Below are 23,294 nucleotides of genomic sequence, written 5' to 3' on the forward strand. Positions count from 1 at the left end.
ATGAGCTGAAGAACTCCCACTATACTCCAGCACCTTTCATAGCACCATGCTGGGGGCTAAACCTTTAGCACATAGACTTTTGGGGGTAGTTATGATTCAAAATATAGCTGTATACAAATGTTACACATAGATGAAACTTGTATTGGCAACCACTATGGCTTATATATAGGGTGTCCCCCAAAAGTTCATGTGTGAGACAATTCAAGAATGTGCAGAGGAGAAATGATTAACTCATGAGAGTGAGAGAGGAGACCTAGTCAGGGGTTTAACCCACTGATGGATTAACTGGATGGTAACTCTAGGTAGGTAGGGTGTGAACAAAGGAAGTAGGTCACTGGTGGTTTGCCCTGGAATTTATATTTATATGAGGCCCAAATAAATTTTTCCTCCTCTATATTGTTCTTGTCTGGTATTTTGATTACAGCTACACAAAAGCCAACAAAAACAGAAATTGGTACCCATAAGTGGGGTCATTGCTTTGACGAACCTGACCATGTGGTTCAGGAGCTTTTGGAGTTTTTAGGAGTTTGTGGAAAAATTTTGAGATGTTTAGATGTGGGCTGGCAGGGAGCCAAAGGGCATGCTTCGTATGCCTGGAGAAAAACAGGAAGCTGTTATAATTGGCTACATGCATGCTTGAGCTCGTGATTGCTTGACCTTTAACAGGATTGGGTGGACATATCTGATCGAAATTGCTTATGCATGAGACTGCTTATATATTGAGGGTGAGACAGCTTTTTGGGGGTTGTTGTTGGGATCTGAATAAAGAAGAAGCTGCTTCATGACAATCTGAGGTGTACGTGTCTTTATGTCCCACTGGACGGCGACATTTGGTGGCCCGTACGAGGAACGGTGAGTGCTCAGGTAAGAATAAAGGAGGAAATTTTTCACTAGCACAGTCAACTAGCAGTCAACTAGCTGGTTTCCCTATTCGAGGAAACAGTGGCCTTAAGGTACTAATGGAAGGATCCCCTAGTGAGGGAACTTAACAGAAGTCTGTCCCAAGAGACAGCAAAGGACGTCCTGTAGTAAATGAATGTGTGTAAGGTGTTAGTTAATATTTTTGTTACTTTTTCTTGTTTGGTTTCTGTTTAAATTTCACAGATTTGCATTGAAGGCTCTCTTAATGCCTCTCCCTCTTGGTACTTTGCCTATATGGACATTAGTTCATTTCTGTCTGACTTCCAAAAAACCAAAATTTCAAGAACAGCTAAGAGAAGGGGAAGAGATATTAGAAACTGTAAAAGAAGAACAATCAAGTCCAGCTTCTGAAAGAGAAAGTAGATGTTCAGACTCAGAACAGGGATGTGACTCTGAAGAACAGGAACTATCTGAGACAGAGCTAGAAAAGAAGTTCTCTCAGTGGCATTTAGCCCCTACCGTGCCATGCTCTCTGGCGTATAATCCAGGTCACCACTCTTTTCCAAGTTGTAGGGGCGCATGTACTTGCTGCACAGGGGTGGCCCCCAGACAGTGGGCTGATGTAGAACCTCGATCAGTGTTCCCAATATTCCCAGTATTTGAAGATTAAAACAATCAGAGATATCATCAAATATTAGATATAAAATTAGTGAAACAGTTAAAAGAGGCAGTTATGTCCTATGGAGTACAAGCTGCAGTTACCATTTCTTTATTAGAGAATGTTGCAAGTCAAAATCTTACTCTGACTGATTGGGGTAATTTAGCAAAAGCATGTTTATCTGGGGGACAATATCTTATGTGGAAGGTGGCCAACCAGGAGTTATGTTCTGATACTGCCCAATGTAAAGCAGTTGCGGGCAATCCCCAATGGAATCTAAACATGCTGACAGGCCAACGACCATATGAAGGGCAAGGTAATCAGATTAATTTCTACCCCAGTGTGTATCAAAAAATTAGTGCTGCTGCCACTAAAGCTTGGAAAATGCTTTCAGGTGCTGGCAATCTTCAAGGACAGTTATCTAAGGTTATTCAAGGCAACAATGAACCCTATGCCGATTTTGTAGACAGATTGATTCAAACAGCAGGACGTACATTTGGAGATATAGATTAGGCTATGCCTTTAGTCAAACAGCTTGCATATGAGCAAGCAAATAAATGGTGTAAAGAAGCAATAAGACCTTGGAAAAACAAAGACCTTGGAGCCTATTTAAAGGCTTGTAGGGATATTAATGAGGCTTTTATTCAAGGTCAGGTAATGGCTGCAGCGCTTGCACAGGGTCTTAGAGGCAATGCCAACTCCTGCCCAGGCCAACAGTGTTATCGGTGTAAACAATATGGACACATATAAAAGGACTGCCCCCGGGTCCTGTGCCAAAATTATGTCCCCGATGTAAAAAAGGGAAACACTGGGCAAGTGACTGTAAATCAACTAGAGACAAAGAAAACACGGGAATTTGTGGCCCCTGGCCTCGGGGCCCACAAATATACATGGCTATCCAGTCCGTACCTCGGACCCATTACCCCTTGACCCCCCGACTAACAAACAAGAGGAAGCACAGGATTGGACCTCTGTGCCTCCGCCAGAGCAGTATTAGGTGACATTAACTGGATTAGACCTTACCTTCACTTACCCACCTCAAGTTTGGGCCCCCTGTTTGACACTCTTAAAGGTGATTCTGAACCCCTTTCTAAGCGGGTGCTTACCCCTAAGGCTTGAACAGCTCTCAAGCTTGTTGAAACAGCTATGGAAAATGTTCATCTTGATCATATTGACCTAGCTAAGCCTTTATCATTCATTGTCTTGGCCACAAATAAGTTACCCACAGGAGTGTTTTGGCAAAAGGGTCCTATTCTATGGGTTCACATGAATTATGCCCCTAACAAGGCTTTATCCTTGTTTACTGAATCTGTGGCAGAATTAATCCTTAGGGCGTTAAAAGTATCCCTTTCCACCGTTGGGTCACATCCCTTGACAATAACTACTCCTTATACTACTGATCAGATACAATATCTTATTAATAATTCAAATTCATGGGCTATAGTCTTTACTAGTACTTCTGCTGTGTTTGACAATCATTTGCCATCTGATCCTCTTCTCCAATTTTGGAGTCAACATCCTATAATTTTTCCCAAAGTCACCCAAAAAGAACCTATTATAGGAGCTACTCTTATATTTACTGATGGATCAAAAAATGGTATGGGTGCTATTACTGTAAATAATGTTACAGAAACATTGCTGTTTAATACTCTATCTGCACAACAAACAGAACTATTAGTAGCTATAGAAGTATTCAAAACCCACCATGAGCCCTTTAACCTATTCTCTGATAGTAAATACGTTGTTAATGCTATTCAAAATTTAGAATTAACTGGTCTGCTCTCCCTCACTTCCACCATCACTAAGTATTTACAATCTTTACAAAAACTTATTTGGGATAGAAAAAGCCTGTATTTTTTTTTTTTTTTAATTGGGCATGTTTGGGCTCATACTGGCCTTCCAGGTTCTCTAAGTTTACACAATGATTTATCAGACATGGCCACCAGAGACCCACACATCTTGAATGTGCTTGAAAATGCAAAAACTTTTCATTCCAAATTTTATGTAAATGCTTCTACTCTACGTTTACGCTATCAGATTACTAAGGCAACAGTTCGGGACATAGTCAAGTCTTGTGCTAAATGTGCTACACTTATTCCTAACCCCTCCTTAGGAGTAAATCCAAAAGGGCTTCAGCCCAATCATATTTGGCAAATGGATGTAACTCATTATTCAGAATTTGGAAAACTACAATTCATCCATGTGTCAATAGATACCTTTTCAGGATTTATTATGGCCTCTGCTCACGCTGGAGAAAAAACCAAAGATGTGATAACACACTGTTTACATTCTTTCTCCATCCTAGGGGTCCCTGAACAAATTAAAACAGATAATGGCCCTGGATATACGTCCCAGGCCTTTAAACAATTTTGTTCCACCTTTGGTATTCAACATGTCACAGGAATTCCCTATAATCCTACTGGACAAAGCATTGTTGAGCGTGCCCATTTAACACTTAAAAACATGCTTTATAAACAAAAAGGGGGAATAGGGGCATCATACAGATCCCCAAAAGATAAATTATCTGTTGCCTTGTTCATTTTAAATTTTTAAAATCTCAATTCTGAGGGCCGATCGGCTGCTGACCATCATTCAGAGCCTAATAAAAAACATCTACCTCAAGTGCTCTGGAAGGACATTCTAACAGGACAATGGAAAGGCCCGGATCCGGTGTTAATCTGGACCCGAGGGTCTGTTTGTGTTTTCCCGCAGGACGCACAATCGCCAATTTGGGTGCCTGAAAGATTGGTCAAGGCTTCCTCAATAGAAAACCAAGAACAACAAGAAGATGTGGAAGTTCCTCCAACTGCTGTTGTTGATGATCCCTCACCATGTTAATGGAGGAGCCGTGCATTACCTATGGGGGATAGTAAAGGAGTAGCCTTGCCCTTTGCCCCTTACTAACTCTTCCAATCTATATCCTCCTATTCTTACCACTAATTCCACATTAGGATTACCTATGTACCCTTTTCTCCTGACTTAGCACCCTTCCCAAATGGCTCCTACGACTTAGCAGTTTATGTGGGAACCTCCCCCCAAGTTTGGCTATGCTAGACCAGTAGTCAGAGATGGGTAAGATTCATGAAGAGCTCATACCAACCTAAGACAGGGAATGAAGATATGAGCTTTATTTTCTGATGACGGGTAAGGATGTTGCTCTGTCATGGACAACCTAAGACAGGCACAGTCTTTTTATAAACAAACGGGGGAGATGTGGGCTGGCAGGGAGCCAAAGGGCATGCTTGGTATGCCTGGAGAAAAACAGGAAGCTGTTACAATTGGCTACATATATACTTGAGCTCGTGATTGTTTGACCTTTAACAGGATTGGGTGGACATATCTGATTGAAATTGCTTATGCATGAGACTGCTTATATATTGAGGGTGAGACAGTTTTTTGGGGGTTGTTGTTGGGATCTGAATAAAGAAGAAGCTGCTTCATGACAATCTGAGGTGTACGTGTCTTTATGTCCCGCTGGACGGTGACATTTAGAAATGCAAAGTGGAAAAGTTTTAGAGTGTTATAAGTGGACTTTAATGGATGACTGTAGTGGGAGCTTAGAAGACCAGAATGATTACAGGATTGTGGACAGCAAAAACAGGGCTCATGCGGTTTCAGAGAAGGGCTCGATTGGAAATTGGAATAGAGGCCATTCATGTTATGTTCTGGCTGGAATGTTGTCTACATTTTGCCCTCATCTGTAGACTTTTCATGAGGCTGAATTTAAAGGAGATGGACTAATTAATTTGGCAGAAGAAATTTCAAGACAACACAACGTTCAGGTAGTGGCATGGATATTGCTAGTGAATCTTAGTCAAGTTTACTATGAAAATCAGGAGTAGAAAGGAGACCATAAACATTTGAACAACTTACAAATTTTCCAGAAAAATGCAAGCAAAACAGGTCAAGAAAGCCATGGAGGTTAAAAAGATTACAGCCACTAAAGAAAGGCTAAGTACTTTATCCATAAACAATAAGAAAGAGGGCTTGAGGATAGCTTGGGAATTGACAAGACCACACCCATCACAGGTTCAAGGCTGTGAAAGTAAAAATTGCTTTGAGAAGAGACCCTGAGGTCACCCTGCTTGCACAGGGGGATGTAAGAAGCTGTTTTACTATACTCAGTCACCCAAGCACTCAGGTTGCAGCAACCATGGTCCTGAGAGGTTTGGCTACTGCTCAAGATGGTGGCAGACCTTGACATGAACCAAGTGGTGCTGGTTCTGCAGGAATACAGGATGCTGGAGTTAGAGGATCATGGAGGCTTCCTCCAATATTTCAAGGAAAGCCTGAAAGGTAAAGTGCAGCAGGGTCAGAGTCCATGCAGGCTGCCACTGAATGGGTGATGTGTGAAGATAAGTGAGAAGAAAGACAAAGCTATAGGGAGACCCCTGAAATTAGGAGATACCAAGAAAAGCTGCAGAAATTGAGCAGAGATAAATTGAGAGAGAGAGAGAGAGAGAGAGAGAGAGAGAGAGAGAGAGAGAGAGAGAGAGAGAGAGAGCATATAGGCTGCAATCACCAAGGTCATAGGGGCAGAGCTGCACAAGCCCTTTGAAGAGAACATTATTATGACATGTACCCTGAATGTGGGTTTATAGAAATTGTCTGCCCAGCTGAATTTCATTCTTGCTTTGGTCCCCCCCTTCTTTCTACATTCCTATTTTCCCCTTGTGGAAGGAAAATGTTTTCTCTGTACCTTTATATATTGGATATATGTAAGTTGCTTTTGATTTTTAAAGGGAAAAACATCCAAGAGTGTGTTTTGAGTCTCAGAGGAGACTTTGGATTTGGATTAGATTTTATGGCAATGATAGAACTGTTAAGTTTATTGGAACCCTTGGAAATAGACTAAATGTATTTTGCATTGTGAGATAGGCATAAACTTTTGGGTGCCAGGAGTACAATGTTATGGTTTAAATATGAGGTGTCCCCCGAAAGCTCATGTGTAGGACTTGGAAAGGATGCTCAGTGGAGAAATGATTAAATTGTGAGAGATGTAAGCTAATCAGTGGTTTAATTCATTGATGAATTAACTTGGTGGTAAATATAGGCAGGTAGGGTGTGGTTAGAGGAAGGAGGTCACTGGGAGTATACCCTTGGGGTTTATATTTTGTCCCTGATGAGCAAACCTCTGCTTCCTGGTGCCATGATCTGAGCTGCTTTCCTTCTCCATGCCCTTCTACCATTATGGTCTACTTCACCCTGGGTTTAGAATTATGGCTGACCATGGATGGAACCTCTGAAGCTGTGAGCCAAAATAAACTTTTTCTCTTCCACATTGTTCTTGTCAGATTTTTTGGTCACAGCAATGAAAAAACTGACCAAAGCAGCAACACAATAGAGAACAATGTGGGCAAAGACTGAATCATTTGACCTCTCTTATTACCTTTTATCTTATCTTCCTATGTAATCCATAGCAGTTATGACAACAGTAATTAGTCTCACAACCCCGAGTTCCTGGTGTAATAATTTAGAAGCAAGGGAGGATTAATGAAAAGTTAGTTGATCTACTTTCTGATGGACAGCAACAATAGAAAGGACCATCAATATGGAACTCAAATTTAATTGGAAGTAGTATTTTTATGCCCATTATGTCTCTTCAGTTGCTTATTTGAGAACCAGTTCTGCCCTTTGGAATTTCTCATGTAATAAAGAACCAAATATGTACCTGAAGTAAAGTCATTTTGTGAGAGGAGGGGGTCATAGTCATCTAAAATATTCACATTAAACTCCACATTCAATACAAGGATAAAAATCAAGTAAGAAAAACCTGATATTGTATAAGAGAGAGGGATAACCACTTTTATCTTTATGTTTTTCTTTTTCATTAATATGCTAAATAATTAAGGGTCTTTTCTCTCTTAATACCTCAGTCCGGAGCTGAGCTCTCAATTCAGATGAACTTTGAGGGTGAGATGCAGAGAAGTGAGAAAACTTCTCTATTTTGTCCCTGATGAGCAAACCTCTGCTTCCTGGTGCCATGATCTGAGCTGCTTTCTCTATTTAGGAGAAAACACTTTTCTAACTATACCTCCCCTGAGCATTAGCATGTGAGCCTGTCTGCATACTGCCCGCCCTGTCACACACACACGCACACAAAAACCATCAAACACACACAAAAGCACAATCTATTACACATACACCCCATCAAACACACACCCCATCAAACACATACCATCAAACACACACACACACACACACACACACACACACCATCATCACACATCAAACACACACACACAAATCATCACACATTCAAAAACACACACACATCATCACAAACACACACACATCATCATAAACACAAGCACACATACATGAACATCACATTGTAAGCAAATACTTAGGCATTGGGCATTGGTGGGTGATAATCTGAGGTAGTTGTGGTAAATATCTTCACCACAGAGCACTACTAATTTCATTCTTATATTTATGCTAAATAAAAATGTGTGATTTCTGCAGAGCCACAGTACCCCTAATTTCTATTGAACAGTCTGTTATGGTTTGAATGTGTGGTATCCCCCACCTTGTGATATGTAAGACAATGCTAGAAGGTTTAGAGGATAAATGATTGGGTTATGGGAGTCTTAATCTAATTGGTGAATTAATTCCTTGATGAAGTTAACTGAATGGAGTTAACTGAAGTTAAGTGGAGGCATATAGGGTATGGCTGGAGGAGGTGGGTCATTGGGGGCATGACTTTGGGGTCTCTTTGCTGCCTGATCACCATGTAAGACACTTCCATCCACCACATTCTTCTACCATGATGTTCTTCCTCACCTCAAGCCCTGAGGAATAGGCCTTGCTGTCTATGGATTGAGAGCTCTGAAACCACAAGCCCAAATGAACTTTTCCTCCTCTAGGATTGTTCTTGTCAGCCCTTTTAATTCCAGCAATGAAATTGGTACCAAGAAGTGGGGATATTGCTGTGACTAACCTGACCATGTGGTTCAGTAGCTTTTGGAGCTTTATGGAATTGGTTGGAGAAAAGTTTGGGATGTGTAGCAGAATAAGCTGGGAATGCTTTAGATTGTTGTAAACAGACGTTAATGGGTGATTCTGGTGGAAATTCAGAAGACCAGAATGCCAGTAGGACCGCGGAAATGAAGACAAGTCGGGTTTAGAGGTTTAGGAGAACACTATTGGGAATTAGACTTCAGGCTATGCATGTTATGTTCTGGCTCAGAAATTGTCTACATTTTTCTTGTGTCCTGACACTTTCTGTGAGGATGATTTTAACAGTGAAGTACTTCTTAATCTGCCAGGAGAAATTTCTAGGCAGCATAGCATTCAAATGGTGGCATGCAGACTACTGGCAGCTTTTAGCCAAATTTATTGTGATAATCAGGTCCAGAAAGCAGAGCGGAAAGATTTGAAAAACTTGGATTTGAAGGGTGGGAATAAAGGGTGGGTTAAGAAAGTTACAATTGTTAAAGACATTACTACCACTAAAGAAATGCTAAAGACTTTACCCAGAGACAATAAGCAAGATGGTTTGAGGGCATCTCAGGAATTGGCCAGATCATATCCACCTCAGACTCAAGAAAGGAAAGTAAAATTTCTCTTGAGAAGAGACCAATTGGGTACCTTTCTTGTACAAGGAAGCCTAGAAAATATTTTCAACATGCTCAGCTTCCCAGGCACTCAGAGGCTGCTGCAGCCAGGGTCTCTGGAGGTTTGGCTACTGCTTGAGATGGCAGCAGACCTTGGTGTCAACCACCTGGTGCTAGTTTTGCAGAAATACAGGATGCTGGAGTTAGGGGGTCATGGAGGCTTCTACCAAGACTTCCAAGGAAGGCCTGGGCGGCCAGGCAAAGTGCAACAGGATCAGAGTTCCTGTGAGCACCCTTTTTTGAGGGCAAAGAGTGAAAATGTGAGGAGGAAGTTGAAACTGTAGTGGAGACCCTGTGGTTAAGAAATGCTAGTACTGTGGAATGCTTACTGAGGAAAGCTGCAGGAATTGAGCTGAGACAAGCCACTTGGGCTGCAACCCACAGGGGTGGAGGTACACAGCTCTTTGGAGAGAACATCACCATGCCATGTACCCCAGATACCAAATATGGAGCTAAAGACTTGTTTGCCTAGCTGGATTTCAGTGTTGCTTTGGTCCTATCCTTTCTTTCTATGCCCCTGTTTTTGTGAATGGTAATGTTTACTCTGTACCATTATATATTGGATACTTGTAAATCACTTTTTTTACAGGAGTTCACAATGTGAGCTTGCCCTGAGGCTCAGAGGAGACTTTGGACCTGAACTTGTGGGCAAACTTGGAACTGTTGAGATGATGGGGACTCTTAGAAATGGACAAAATATATTTTGCATTGTGAGAGGATTATGAGATTTTGGGGACTAGGGATGGGATATTATGATTTGAATGTGAGGTATCCCCCAGAAGCTCACTTGTGAGACAATGCAAGAAAGTTCAGAGGAGAAATGATTGGGTTATGACACAGCCTTAACCAAATCAGTGACTCAATTCTCTTATGAGGTTAACTGAATGTTAACTGAAGGCAGGTGGAGGAGTTGGGTCTCTGGGGGCATGGCCTGGGGTATATATTTTGTATCTGGCTAGTGGAGTCTCTCTCCCTGCTGCCTGATCAGCATGTGAGCTGCTTCCCTCCACCACACTCTTCCACCATGATGTTCTGCCTCACCTGAAGCCCTGAGGAATGGAGCCTGCTGTCTGTGGTTTGAGACCTCTGAAACCGTGAGCCCTGAAATAAACTTTTCCTCCTCTACAATTGTTCTGGTTGGGACTTCGTCCAAGCAGCCAAAAAGCAGACTAAAACACAGTCTATGTACCAAATTTCAATATTCTTGCATTGTATCTTTCATACTTGAGAATGGGAAGGAAGTATAATGTTGTCCTTCTCTTGACAACATAATAATGTTTTAGAGAGTCTTTACTAAGAATCTGATTTTTTTTTTTTTTTTTTTGTCAAGGGGCAGATTCTCAATTTGGAGGATTCTGGCCAAAGGGATAACTTCAAGGAGGAGTTACCTAACAGTAATGGATAGGGAAAATTGGAGAGATGTGGTAGATAGCATCAGAATTGAATAGATTTATAAGATTTATAAGATACTCAGCTGATATTCACTGGAGAATTGCTTCAAATTCAGCCCCCCTCCCCTACAAACATCTGATCACATAAGTGTTAGGTGTTGAGTATGAGAAAACCATTTCCTAATTTTTTCTTTACAGAATCTAAGTCTTAACGGAAGGATCGCATTGTGTGTTCAGAAATGGAAAAACTCAAGAAATTTAGCATTCAAATATCCTGCTGCCTTCAACATCTAAAAATTCTTCTTCATATTATAATAAAAACAATACTTCCAGACTGGTATCTAAGACTTTTACTTCCCAGCAGCATAATACCACTTTGGTCAGGTTAAACCACTGCACAATTTTGCAGCTCTTTCAGAAAAATAATGAAAACAATTAGAAAGACATGATACACATGCAATCGTGAAAAAAATGGTACAGTTGCCCATCCTTCCCCACAAATGTGAAACATCCTTGGTTCCTCTCCACACTGTGTATTTAATATAAGCCCTTAGAGCAGGGATTTTGTTCTTTCAGTTTTGTAGCACCAAATAGACACAGTGGCTAACGACAAATAATTCTGAAAAGTCATTGAAATACTTATCCCTTGTCAGAAATTTTCTGGATCTGAAGTTTTACCCTTGTCCCTGGCTTGAAATAGTCTTCATGAGAGTGAGCTATAACATGAATTCTAACTCTGCTTTTGTTACTGATATGACTGGTTGACCAACAGTAATAATTTTCTAGTATCTTTTGTATACTACTTTACAATTTCAAAGTACTTTTATATACAATGGCCCATTGATTTTAACAACTCATTCTTTTTAATGTAGTGGTGTCCCCCCAAAACTAAAGACGATGATTAGGCATGAGCTCTTGTGTCAGACTGCGTGGGTTCCATTCCCAATTCTACTTACTAGCTGTGTGACCTTCGACAAGTCACATATCTGTGCTTCAATTTTCTTCAGTATAAAATGGATCTAAGGAATAGGGCTGTTGAAGGGATTCAATGAGATGATTTGTGAGCACAGTAGCTAGAACATAGGGAAAGCTGAATAAGTGTTATGAATAAGTTATCATCTACCTCTCTGAGTTTTAACTGTGGTTTATAAACTAGGCAGTATTTTTGAGTGGTGTGTTTAGAAAAGTAAACTCACGTAAATCTGCATAAGGAGCATTTCTTGATTTCTGTGGGGTGGGATTTTATTCATTCTAACAGGTATGAAGGGGACCCAATGGACAATGAACTCTAGGTATGGCTAGTGCAAGGGCTGAGGAGGTCCTCAGGGTAAGCTCCATGAGGGGACAATGTCAGTCTTATGTCTCAAGGTTTCCAGAACCTAGCATGTATTAGATACACAGTAAATATTTGTTAAATGAATAAACATGTGGAAAAGTTTGAATAGGTATGTGATTAGCTTTTAGCTCAGGTACATTTCTAGGAATAATAATGAAGTGACCTTTTGAAAGCAGGAGAAAATTCAGAAATGGTGTTTCCATTGAGTATGAGTTCCTTAGAGAAACATTCTTAATAAACGCTTAAGGAGATAATAATAATATGCTCAATTATGTGACTTTTTTAGAAACTGAAACAATCGTTTTTTAAAAATTGAATACTGGGGATTTAACACAGAAGTGCTTTTTATTATTTATTTTGAGATAGATCCTCACTGAGTTGCTGAGGACCTGTCTAAGTCACTGAGGCTGGCCTTGAACTTGTGATTCTCTCGCCCCAGCCTCCAGAGTCAATGGGATTGCAGGTGTATACCATGATACCGGGCTAAAACATGCCCTCTTATAAAATTTAGAAATAAGGTTCCACTTTTGGATTATTTCTGCCAAGTAATTTCAAGTACTTTCATAAAGAAGTAGAAAACTTTGATTTTATTCATCGTTAAAAAAAAAGAATTGAATTCCCAAACATTGCTCTAAAGGTCTTTGAACCCTTGAAATGTTTGAAGTAATTTGATTCCAAATTTCTATGTCTAAAAAAATACTGAGTCAATTCTGGTTCTAATTGTGATGTTTAGAAATTTAGAGTGCCATCAGTCTACTGTATGCCAGTGAAATGTGTAAAATTATCAGAATGCAAAATGCAGTTATTTGCCTGTCCACTTCCTTAATTATTCATTCATTCAACAACAATTATGAATGCCTACACTGGGCCAAGTCATCAACAAGGCAGTTATAGCCCCTTATCTCCTGGAGTTTGGACCCAGAGAAGAATGAGTGGGTGGGACCATTTCCTATTTTGGAAGATCTTGCTGTATATTAGCCTCTGAATGTTCAGAGAATTGATCTGTACTTCATGATGTTATCTGAAACTTGTCCTACAGGTGATGTTCGTGTGTGTGTGCGCGCGATAAGCACAAACTAGAAAAAAAGATAAATTCAGGCATTATCCACACATCCACAAATATCTATAGATGTTTAAAGTAATGTAGACAAAATATTCCATGTCTTGGAGTCCTATATGTTCAACTGAGTAAAATGAAGTGAGAAAAGATCAGTTTTATGTCACAGTCAGAAACTGCATTTGTAAATTGATGTAATGCATCTCTAGCCAAGTTCTTCAGAGACACCCTCAAATCTTTTTAAAAAGGCCCTGAATGTTAGAATTTTGTATTTAGATCTTAGCATTGTCTTAAAAGATGATGGAAGTTCATATAACTAGAGAATTCCCTATTGATTACATGATTGAGGAAGCACAAAAGTCTGTTATTCTTTCCAAAGTCAATTGTAATTTAAGCTCATTATCTCCCTGCAGATGTTCTGTTTCAAATGGCAACAGAATCAAAATGTAAATGCTCCAGTGAAAAGGTTCTGAAATTCTTTTACTGTGCATGTGTGTTTAAAATCATAGCAGGAAAGAGTTTAGAAAAATCTGTCTCGCTGGCCACCAACTTGAACAAGGGAAAGAATGGAAATTCACCAGGGTCCCTGATGAGTCAGAATCATTTTTCATGTAACTTTTAATACCTAATTTATTTTGTTGAAGATTGAGTTTCATTTAAGAGCAATCTGCTTGTCTTTATTGTTTTTAAATATGACTTGGGATGTCAGGGGCTCTAATATGATCATTAATAATAATGCATATTAATACAAATTATGATAACTTTTTCTCCCTTTCCCTCTGGCTTCAGTGACATTTAAGAGAACCATGAGCATTCTCTTTAAGTCTTAGAGATGGATCCTTTTGATTAAAATTTTAGAGTTTGTCTTGGATTTCAACAAACTAAATTTCACTGATGTGAAATGACCATTTGTACGCAGGACCACTGTGACATGTAGTCTGTCCTTAGATTCCACGGGTATGATGGATTCGCCCTTCACTTTGACAAACCATCTGACATACATTTATCAGCACTTAACATTATACAAATGAAGCATAAAATACAAAGACTTCTAGAACACACAAACTTAAGGTATCTGTTCATTTCATAGTTGCTTCTGTAGTGCCTTGAGGATACCTGTGTTGGTCTAAGACCATATAACTTCAATATCAACTGAACACTTAACCACTAAATGAAAGCATACTAACCTTAAGCTCCAAAGTTATACAATGTACTGAAATATGTAGAAATGACCGTTTTCTCATTACAAGGGTGCAATGATTTCCTTTTATGAGAATCTTGTGGCATTGCCTGAATAGCTTTAATATTTCTTTTTTAAAATGATAACTAAAATATATGTTCTATTAAATTTTCTTATAAAAATGAGAACTATCTTTCAAGCTGAATAATACTCATATAGTTTCCATTTAGTCCTTCTTGTCATGCTTGTCTTGTTTATAAACCTATTTTACATAACATTCAGGGTCCTTGTTGCCCCCACCCTCCTCCCCACTTTTTTCTAGTAAAAAATGATATGTTTTCAAGGATGGGAACCTGTTAACACAGCAGGATGGTGTTGAAATGAATTGGTGAACCTCTCAGTTTCCTTGCTGTTTGTCCCCTGTGGGAGCTGCACCGTGAACAGCAGTGAGAACTTGGTATTGACAGTGATGGTATTGACAGTGATGCCACCCAACAGCAAAATAAAATGGGCTAAGTCATTCTCATTGGATTTATTTGTAAGAAGATCGTCTCTAAACTGAGCTTCCTATATTTTTATTTTGAGGGACTATCAGAAATGTCAAATTTATTATATCTTGGGAATTTCTGCATCTAAGGAAAGGGAATATTCAAATTTTTGCCACTGTTTAAATGGTCTGTCTGGATTGTTTTAACCGGGCAATTATTCTTTCTTCAGCTACAGTTTTGTGCTTAAGGAGTTAGGTGCTGAAATAATGATTACTTCCTATTCATTCCATGACGTAAAACCAGATGCCTAGAGTTATCATGAGTCAAACGTTGTGATCTGTATACATGGCTCTAACAGAGCTTTCCAAGAGAGGATACACCTCCTTGTCTATTTACTTACCGATGAAATGAACTAAGTCTCTTTCCCTCTGGAGGAAGCAGCATCTGTCATTCACAATATTGATGTCACTGATTTCCATATGTTTCATTGAAAAAGAAATAATACTTTTGATTGATCTTAGACGGCCAAGAATATACATTTTATATTTAGGGAAACTGATCTAAACTTTGTGATATATATATCCCTAAGCTTTAAAATACCAAATTTTAAAGACTTCCATGACAGTACATCAGTGTATGCAGAGTTTAGATTTCTCCAGTGCTTAACAATCAAAAATATAAAACTTAACAAAAAAACAAAAAAACAAAAAAAAACACAGAGCAGGTTTGTGTTTATGATATGAGAATCCTTTCACAAAGCTAGTTCTTTTGATAGTATCCTTTTACCAGAGTCATAACACTTGGTAAGAAAAGAACCCAAGTTGTAACAAATGTATTCTGATTTTATATATATATATATATATATATATATATATATATATGTATATATAGTGGAATAAATATACATTATATTCTGTTAGAATTAATAATAATACATACAAACCATACTTAAATTAAAATAAGTATAGTACTAGAGTGCCTACCTTTGTTTCTAACAAACTAAAAGTTGAGCTAAAAGTGTCCCACTCTGTTAATGCATAATAAAATTCATGGAAACAGAAATTAAAAGCCAGTTGCTTCTGGAGTCTGAAGAGACTATAAATACAGTGTAATAACTTGCCATTTTCCAAAGGAGGATAGGTTGAATTTGCCATGGCCTGAAATTCCAACTTGGACAACTCAGCAATATGGACTGTGGAACGAACGGGCCAGGGCCAGGGGCAGAGTGTAAGATTCTTTCAAGTGGCAACGACCTCGAACTGATGCAGTTTGAACTAGGGCCTAATGAGGGGCTTGCTAATCTCTGGAAAAGCCATAGACCAAAGATTCCCTTAATCCTGGCCCGGCGATTTATTCAAAAGTCACAGACTTTACTCTTCTCACACTGTTTCAGTCTGGAGTGTTTCTCTCTACACACTGAGAATTCCCACTGCCGTGAATGGAAGGTCTGTGTGTGTAAAGAGCAGGTGAACAGGGGAGGGCGACAGGGAGGCTCAAGCCCAGAGAAGGAAGGTGTCGAGTTGCCGTGGTAAAGAATTTATACACCATGTGTTCACAGCTTCTTGACAGGTATAATTATCAGTGTTGTCTTTTCCTTTACTATGTGCTGGGATTCTGAAGCACGTTTTCAAATTTGTGACTATCAGATGTTTGATCAGGTAGCTTTCCTTCAAAGTCCTGAAAGGGGCGGAAAGAGTGAAATCAGTGATTAGTATTCATTTATCAACTACTGATATGCTAAAAATATCAAAGAAGCATGTGCTGCGTGAGAACAGCAAGGATTATTTTGGGTGCTATCATTCATGCACAATCTTGCACACATGAAAAAGATCATTTGATGTTTGTAAAGGAAGCAATTATCGAATGAGGCTGGAAAAGTCACAGTCGTTCCCCAAAACAAAATAAAAAACACCATTTGGAAACATTTTAAATATAGAACATTTCTTCTCACCATTTCCAGATGATTCTATTTCTCTTCATGTAGGCAAAATATAAATAACATTTATGTGATAACTCCCAGGGCATTTAGCGTGCTTTTGTTGAGAAACAAACCAGCAAAGTCTCTTGCTGACAAGCTAGCAGCACCAATGTCCCTTCTCCAAAGCACACATTAAGCCTGTCTCTCCTCCTGCAAGGTCAGCTGACTCTGTTTAGAAGAAAATCAGTCGCGTGCCCAGGACAGCAGATTTGGGGAAGCTGCTTCCCCAGACACCTCCCTCATCTGTCACTCTTCCACCATGATGGAGTCATTTCTTTCAGAGAGAACGGTGGTTTTCAATCTTTGTTTTGAAAGCTGCTGCTATTTTTACTTCAATGGATACTGAAAATCATATACAAAACAGATTTTAACAAAATTGCTTAGCCTATTCTGCATCACCACTCTCTGGCTGCTGTGCCTTCTAGAGAGGTGCCAAAAGCCCACTGGAACTTCCAGAGTGGACTGAAAGCCACCTGTGAGGCCACTGCGCTTCCTTAGGTGTCACCTAAGCTGGCATGTCATTAATGCTTTAATGATTACAGCATTCTACTACTACGATCACTGCCCTTGCTGACTAAAATTTAACTGAGCTGACACTAATAATTTACCAAGAACCTTACGTATATATGGTTTTTTTTCTTATTTAATATCCACAATAGACTGTTTTACTGAGTTTCCAGTTGAATAACTTCCTAAAGGTGCCTTAGCTGCTAAGTGACAGAGATCTAGAGATTGAATTTTTTTTAATTAAATTATAATGCATCACATGTCCTGAGGAAATGAGACTCAGAAAGGGTAAGTCTTGGTAAGGGTCTTGGAACACTTCATCACATGCAGTGTAGGAACAAGCCTAAGGGATACACCAGAAACTGAGAGGGCAGTGGTATTCACATGAAGGTCTCCCATATATCTCTGGAATGAAATCTCTGTACCAAATGTTCTTATTATTTCCCTCAGTCCTATGTTTTATAATTCAAAAGGTTAGTAATTCATTTTCTTAAACAAAATTCCTCTTTTCCGTCTTAGTGTGAATGTTGTTAATGAAATTGCTTTGCCAACTCTTAAGTGAGCCATTGTGGTAGTGCCTCCCCAATCCCTGAACAGGTCCATGTCCTCCTCTTCAGAACCTGTGAATCTGTTCATTACATGTCACTGGGAAATTAAGGTCACCGGGTTAAAGATAGAATGTCTTACATCTAGGCCCCAATGTGAAAATGGAAGAGGGATGGGACAAAGAAGTACTCTGAAGAGAAATTAAAAAATACCTTGAACTAAATGAAAAAGAGAACATAGCTTCTCACAATGCTGGGATACAGTGAAAGTGGTATTTAGAGGGAAGTTTATAGTATTGGATATGTATGTTAGAAAAGAAGAAAGATCTAATATTGATCACCTAAGTATAACAGAACTCCTTTAAAATTAAAAGCTCCAAATTGACTGTTTTCCTTCCATTTCCTGGTAAAAGTTATTTTTCAATCTCAGTTTCCTCATGGTGACAATGGGAACTGAGACACTGTCCCCAAAGCCTGGGCAGATGCCAGCAAGGGTTGAAAAACGAGATTTCTAACATACTCTGGGGCTAGCACAATCTAGCTTAAATCTACATATGCACATTCCCTGGCTTTTATTTTTGTAAATCATAAACACTTTGTAGGGCCTGTGATATAGCTACTTTCCCAATTTGGGTCAAACTATGATTAGATTAAATTCATTTTTCTTTTTATATTGTTTGTTTATTTCTTATGTAGACAGGGGACCAAACCAGGATTCCTTGGCTTGGCTTCTCATAACATAAGCTGCCAATTTAGGAAACTGGAAAAAAGAACAAATTAAATCCACAGCAAGCAGAAGAAAAGAAATCAGAATTAGTGGAGCAGAAACTAATAAAATAGAAAACAGGAAAATAAAGAAAATCAATGAAACTCAAACCTGGTTCATTGAAAAAAAAAAAAACTCAATGAAATTAGTGAACTTATTTCCAGGCTAACTAAGAAGAAAAAGAGGATACAAGTTATTAATATCAGAAATGAAAGCATAGACATCATTCAAATCCCCTGGGCATTAAAAAGACAATAAGAGAATATTATAAACAACTATATATTCAAGATATTGATAAACTAAATGAAATGCACTGATTCTTTGAAAGACACAGCCTGCCAAAACTCATACAAGAAGAGATAGATAATCTGACAAATAGTAACTTCCCCAAACAGAAAGCACCAGGCCCAGGTAGGTTCATTTGGTAATGGACCAATCATTTAAAGGAGAAATTCTACCAGATCTCAACAAATTCTTTCACAAGATAAAAGCAGAGGGAATACTTCCTAACTCATTTTATATGACCAGCATTACTCTAATACCAAAATCAGACAAAGACATTACAGGAAAAGAAAACTACAGAATGATACTTTTCATGAATGAAGATATAAAAATTCACAAGAAAAATATCAGCAAATCAAACCAATAAGGGACAAAAAATTTAATAACCTTAATGCCCATCTATAAGAGACTTACTAAAGTTTTGGACGCTCAGAATATTAGACTCCACATAGTTATTTAAAACGTGGACCTGAATTTACTAGCATGCATGTAAGTGTTCAATTTTAAAAATCAGGTTAATATTAAGAATATGGAGTATGAGCCTATATGAAAATAACCTCATACATGTATAGGTATATCATAAATGTATAGAAATAAAATGTCTAGAGAACAAACAAAAATGGACACTAAAATGAAGGGAGAGTTTTCTGAATGGTTAATTTTTTTGTTTATACTTCCGTAATGCCCAAAACTTCTGCAATGAATGTATATTTTCATATTCCCCCTGCCTTGCTGAAACTTGTATCTTTTGATCATCTCCCTCTTCCCATTGGCCCCTCCTCCAGCCTCTGGTGGCCATCATTCTACTCTCTGCTTCCATGAGTTCAACGTTTTAGATTCCATGCCTAAATGAGATCACGTGGCATTTGTCTTTCTGAGCCTGTCTTATTTTATTTTAGCTTTATGTCTTCCAGGTTCATTCAAAATTTCGTTGGAAATGACAAAATTTTCCCTTTTATAAAGTGAACTCATAGTCCATTGGATATATATATACCAGACTTTGTTTATTTGGTCTTCAGGTGATAGACACCTAGGTTGCATACTTACCTTAGCTATTGTGAATAACACTGCAAAGAGCATATGAAATTAGAAGTACAGAAGTACAGATACTTATTTGGCACATTTCTTTCTTTCTTTTTTTTTGGTGCTGGGGATTGAACCCAGGGGTGCTTAACCACTGAAGCACTTCCTCAGTCCTTTCTATTTTTTATTTTGAGATGGTGCCTCACAAAGTTGCTTAGGGCCTTGCTAAGTTGCTGAGACTGGCTTTGAACTTGTGATCCTCCTGCCTTAGCTTTCTGAGTCTGTGGAATTACAGGCATGTGCCACTGTGCCTGACTTACCATGCTGTTCTGATTACTACAGTTTTGTAATAGATTTTGGAGTGTGATGCTTCTAGCTTTGTTCTTTTGTGCTCAGGATTGCTTTATCTAATAAAGGTCTTCTTTAGCTAGTCAAGGCTTCATACAAATTTTAGAATATTTTCTCTATTTTTGGGAAACATGATGTTGAAATTTTGAGATGGATTGTGTTGAATCCTATAGAATTACAAGATAATAAATTTCATTGTTATTTTTTAGTCACTAAATCTGTGGTGATTTTATAGCAGCCATAGAAAGGTAAAACTGCTGTAATGGTGAAGGTCTTTGAAGTATGGTGTTTTAGTCAGTTATTTCACTACTGTGACTAAAGGGGTCTGACTAGCACAGTTATAGGGAAGGAAAAGTTTAGTTGAGAATTCACAGTTTCAGAGTCTTAGTCCACAGAAAGCTGGACTCCATTCCTCAGGGGTCAAGGTGAGACAGAACATCATGGCAGAATAGTGTGGCAGAGGGAAGCAACTCACATCATCAGGAAGCAGAGAGAGGCTCCACTCTCCAAATACAAAATATATACCCCATAGCCATTCCCCAATTCCCACCTTCTCCAGTCACACCCTACCACTACAATTAATCCTATCAGGGATTAATTCACTGATTGGGTTAAGACTCTTACAACCCAATCATTTCTCCTCTGAACCTTCCTGCATTGTCTCACATGTGAGCTTTCAGGGTACACCTCTCATTAAAACCATAACATACGGTGAACTCTTTTTGGAGCTCAGTGGTGAGGGTGACTTGGACACCTTTAACTCTAAGCAGCATAAGACTAAATCCCTAGAAACTCATTTCTATGAGCTGAAATGAGAGAATGAAAGAGCAAGTTCCTTTAAACAGAGGTGGAGTGAGTCAGAGTGATTATGATCAAGAGTTTGGGTTTGAATCCTGCCCCTAGCATTTGCCAGTTATGAAACATTTCATACATTTAAAAAACTCCTACATGCCTATGTTTCCTACTCAAAAACAAGATTAAAAATAATACCCAAGCCACATTGGGCTGCTGTGAAGATTAAGTAATTTAATATATATAAAGTTCTTGGGAAAGTTCTTGGAATGCATTAAATTGTTTAATAAACATTAGTAAGCATTATGATTATTTCTTAGTGCAGTTTTCTGCTTGATTTGATTTTATCATGGTCCTCCTCTGGGACCTGGTTCTCCCAGTGACTGGGATGGTGATTTTGGTAGTGAACTCCTGGATCAGATCATGTGGTAACAGATGGCACAGAATGATTTCAACAGTGAACAAAGAAAAGAAAATCGTGATCTGAAAAGCAGGAGGAAAGAGAGTCAGCGAGGTCACTAAAAAATGCCAGCTACTTTGTAAATCTAAACATTTTTAGCATGGTTTTGAATGTAATGAATTTTCCACCCTAAATCCAGCAAAGACAACATTTTTGTATTGGTTTTTCTGGGAATGTTGGTATCTCAAGAAGTATTCCTCTTCCTTCTTTTATTCTTTGGGAATATGAGTAAAATATGAATGTATATATAAAATCACATTTTGAAACTAAGATGCTAAAAGCTGTAAAAATGTAACACTTTCTCCAAAAAAGTGAAAAAGCAAGAAAAAATTCTACATTTACATTTTGTGTTTAGATGTCTATCATGTATGTAAATGCACAGTACTCGTTATTTTTTATTTTTTTACATTTTAGGAAATCTAACCTTTTTGTGAATTACAAAACAGAAATAAAGTAAGGGAGAAATACAACAGGTCTTTACTTCAAGGAAATTTAAAATTCAGAGGAGGCCTGAGAGACAAATTTCTCACACACTAGTTACATTCACCCTTTTCATTTTTATCTCCCATTTACCATTGCTAGTTTCTTCATAATTGATACCATCTCAGACAAAAGATGTTGTTCCTGATTTTGAGAATAGAAATTGTGTTTTGTCTGGCAAATAATAAGACAATATCTGATGAGTATTTTGCTTTACCTGGTCTTTGCTTGACTGGTCAAACTTAAAAATAAAAAATCTGAGATCTGTTCCAAATTAAATAGGTCAAATAAAGTTGAAGTTTCTTCTTAAAAACAACTGCAGCATGAGCTAACAAGTGTAATGAATCTCATTTGATGCTTAAACATCGAATTAATTTAAAATCAAATAAGAACTAACGTAGGTCTCTCTGACTGAATTAACCACAAAATCCATGGACAACATGACCTGTGTACATTTTACTTGTACCTGAAATAGTCAGTATGGTTTCGTCTCTAGAGCCTTGACTGTGTGTACTGCAAGTGACATCTTGACAGGCCTAAGTATAAATTTCACGACCACATACACAGAACTCTAACATACCCTGCACAACGAAACAAAGCAAAACAGTTTGTAAATGGTTTTTGTTAAAAATGTTGGTCTCGACCTAGGTGGGTGCCATCACTGGTTGGTCCCAGTTGCGGAGCCAGCTAGGGGCTGAGTCAGGCCGCCTATATTGCGGAGGTAAGCAGCGGGCAAATAACCCGCCCAGCCAGCAGGCCAAGGACAGAGCGACCCTGCCTGACCCCTGCCCCTAGATTGGTGCCATCACTGGTTGGTCATAGTCAAAGAGCGAGCTGACAAGCGAGTCTGCTTGCATCGTGGAGGTAGCAGGCAGGCATGCAACCTGCCTGCCTTGTGGAGCTGGGCAGTGTGTAGCCAACCTGCCCAACCACCAGGTCAAATACAGATGCCACCACTGAACAACACCACCTGACCACCACGTCGAGGTTTGTTGCCATCATGGAGTTAGCCAGAGGCTTCTTTATAGGCTGGTGCAGGCATTTTTGAATTACTCCTGAGGGCGTGGCCATCATCATTGGAAGGGCAACTCCCTTCCTGAGACACCTACAGGAGGCTAGAGGACCTTTGACAAGACCCAGGAGCCAAGAAGAGAAGGTATTGAGAGACTTGGGACCAACTCAGAGCCACTGGGGAATATAGCCCACCTGAAGTCCACCACCCCAAGAAGGCAAGCTTCCTAGTGGAGCACCACATTATCAAGTTTCTCCAAGACTTCAGGCTACTGAAGGCTAAGAGGTGAGTTATTGGAAATCTACAGAGACAATATTAGTCAATAGAGGAAATCTGCAATATCCCAGAGTTCCACTAGTAGAGGGGTAGATACCTGACCAATATGAGAAAACAAGGGAAGAAAATGTCCCAAACAAACCTAGAATGGTATAGCAATAAAATCCAATGACAACATGGCAGAAGAAATGTCAGAAACAGAGTTCAGAATGTACATAATCAAAATGATCAGAGAAGC

At 38.9% G+C, this 23,294-nt stretch overlaps 1 protein-coding gene and 1 long non-coding RNA gene across 3 annotated transcripts in view; one reads left to right on the forward strand and one right to left on the reverse strand.

The window, feature by feature from the left end:
• The first annotated feature begins 598 nt into the window (after nt 1-598).
• LOC306661317 lies at nt 599-4,358 on the forward strand. The gene is made up of 2 exons (XR_013763848.1): nt 599-864; nt 4,232-4,358. It is a non-coding gene; the product is annotated as an uncharacterized lncRNA (long non-coding RNA).
• Nucleotides 4,359-15,226: 10,868 nt separating this feature from the next.
• The window catches only part of LIN7A (lin-7 homolog A, crumbs cell polarity complex component), a 140,892-nt gene continuing 132,824 nt past the window's right edge, over nt 15,227-23,294 (reverse strand). For both annotated transcript variants that reach the window (XM_079141185.1, XM_079141186.1), the window contains exon 6: nt 15,227-16,264. The gene's annotated coding sequence lies outside the window, so the exon portion shown is untranslated. The remainder of the gene's footprint in view (nt 16,265-23,294) is intronic.

Source organism: Sciurus vulgaris (assembly GCF_902686455.1).
Source record: "Sciurus vulgaris genome assembly, chromosome: 5".
NCBI lineage: Eukaryota > Metazoa > Chordata > Mammalia > Rodentia > Sciuridae > Sciurus > Sciurus vulgaris.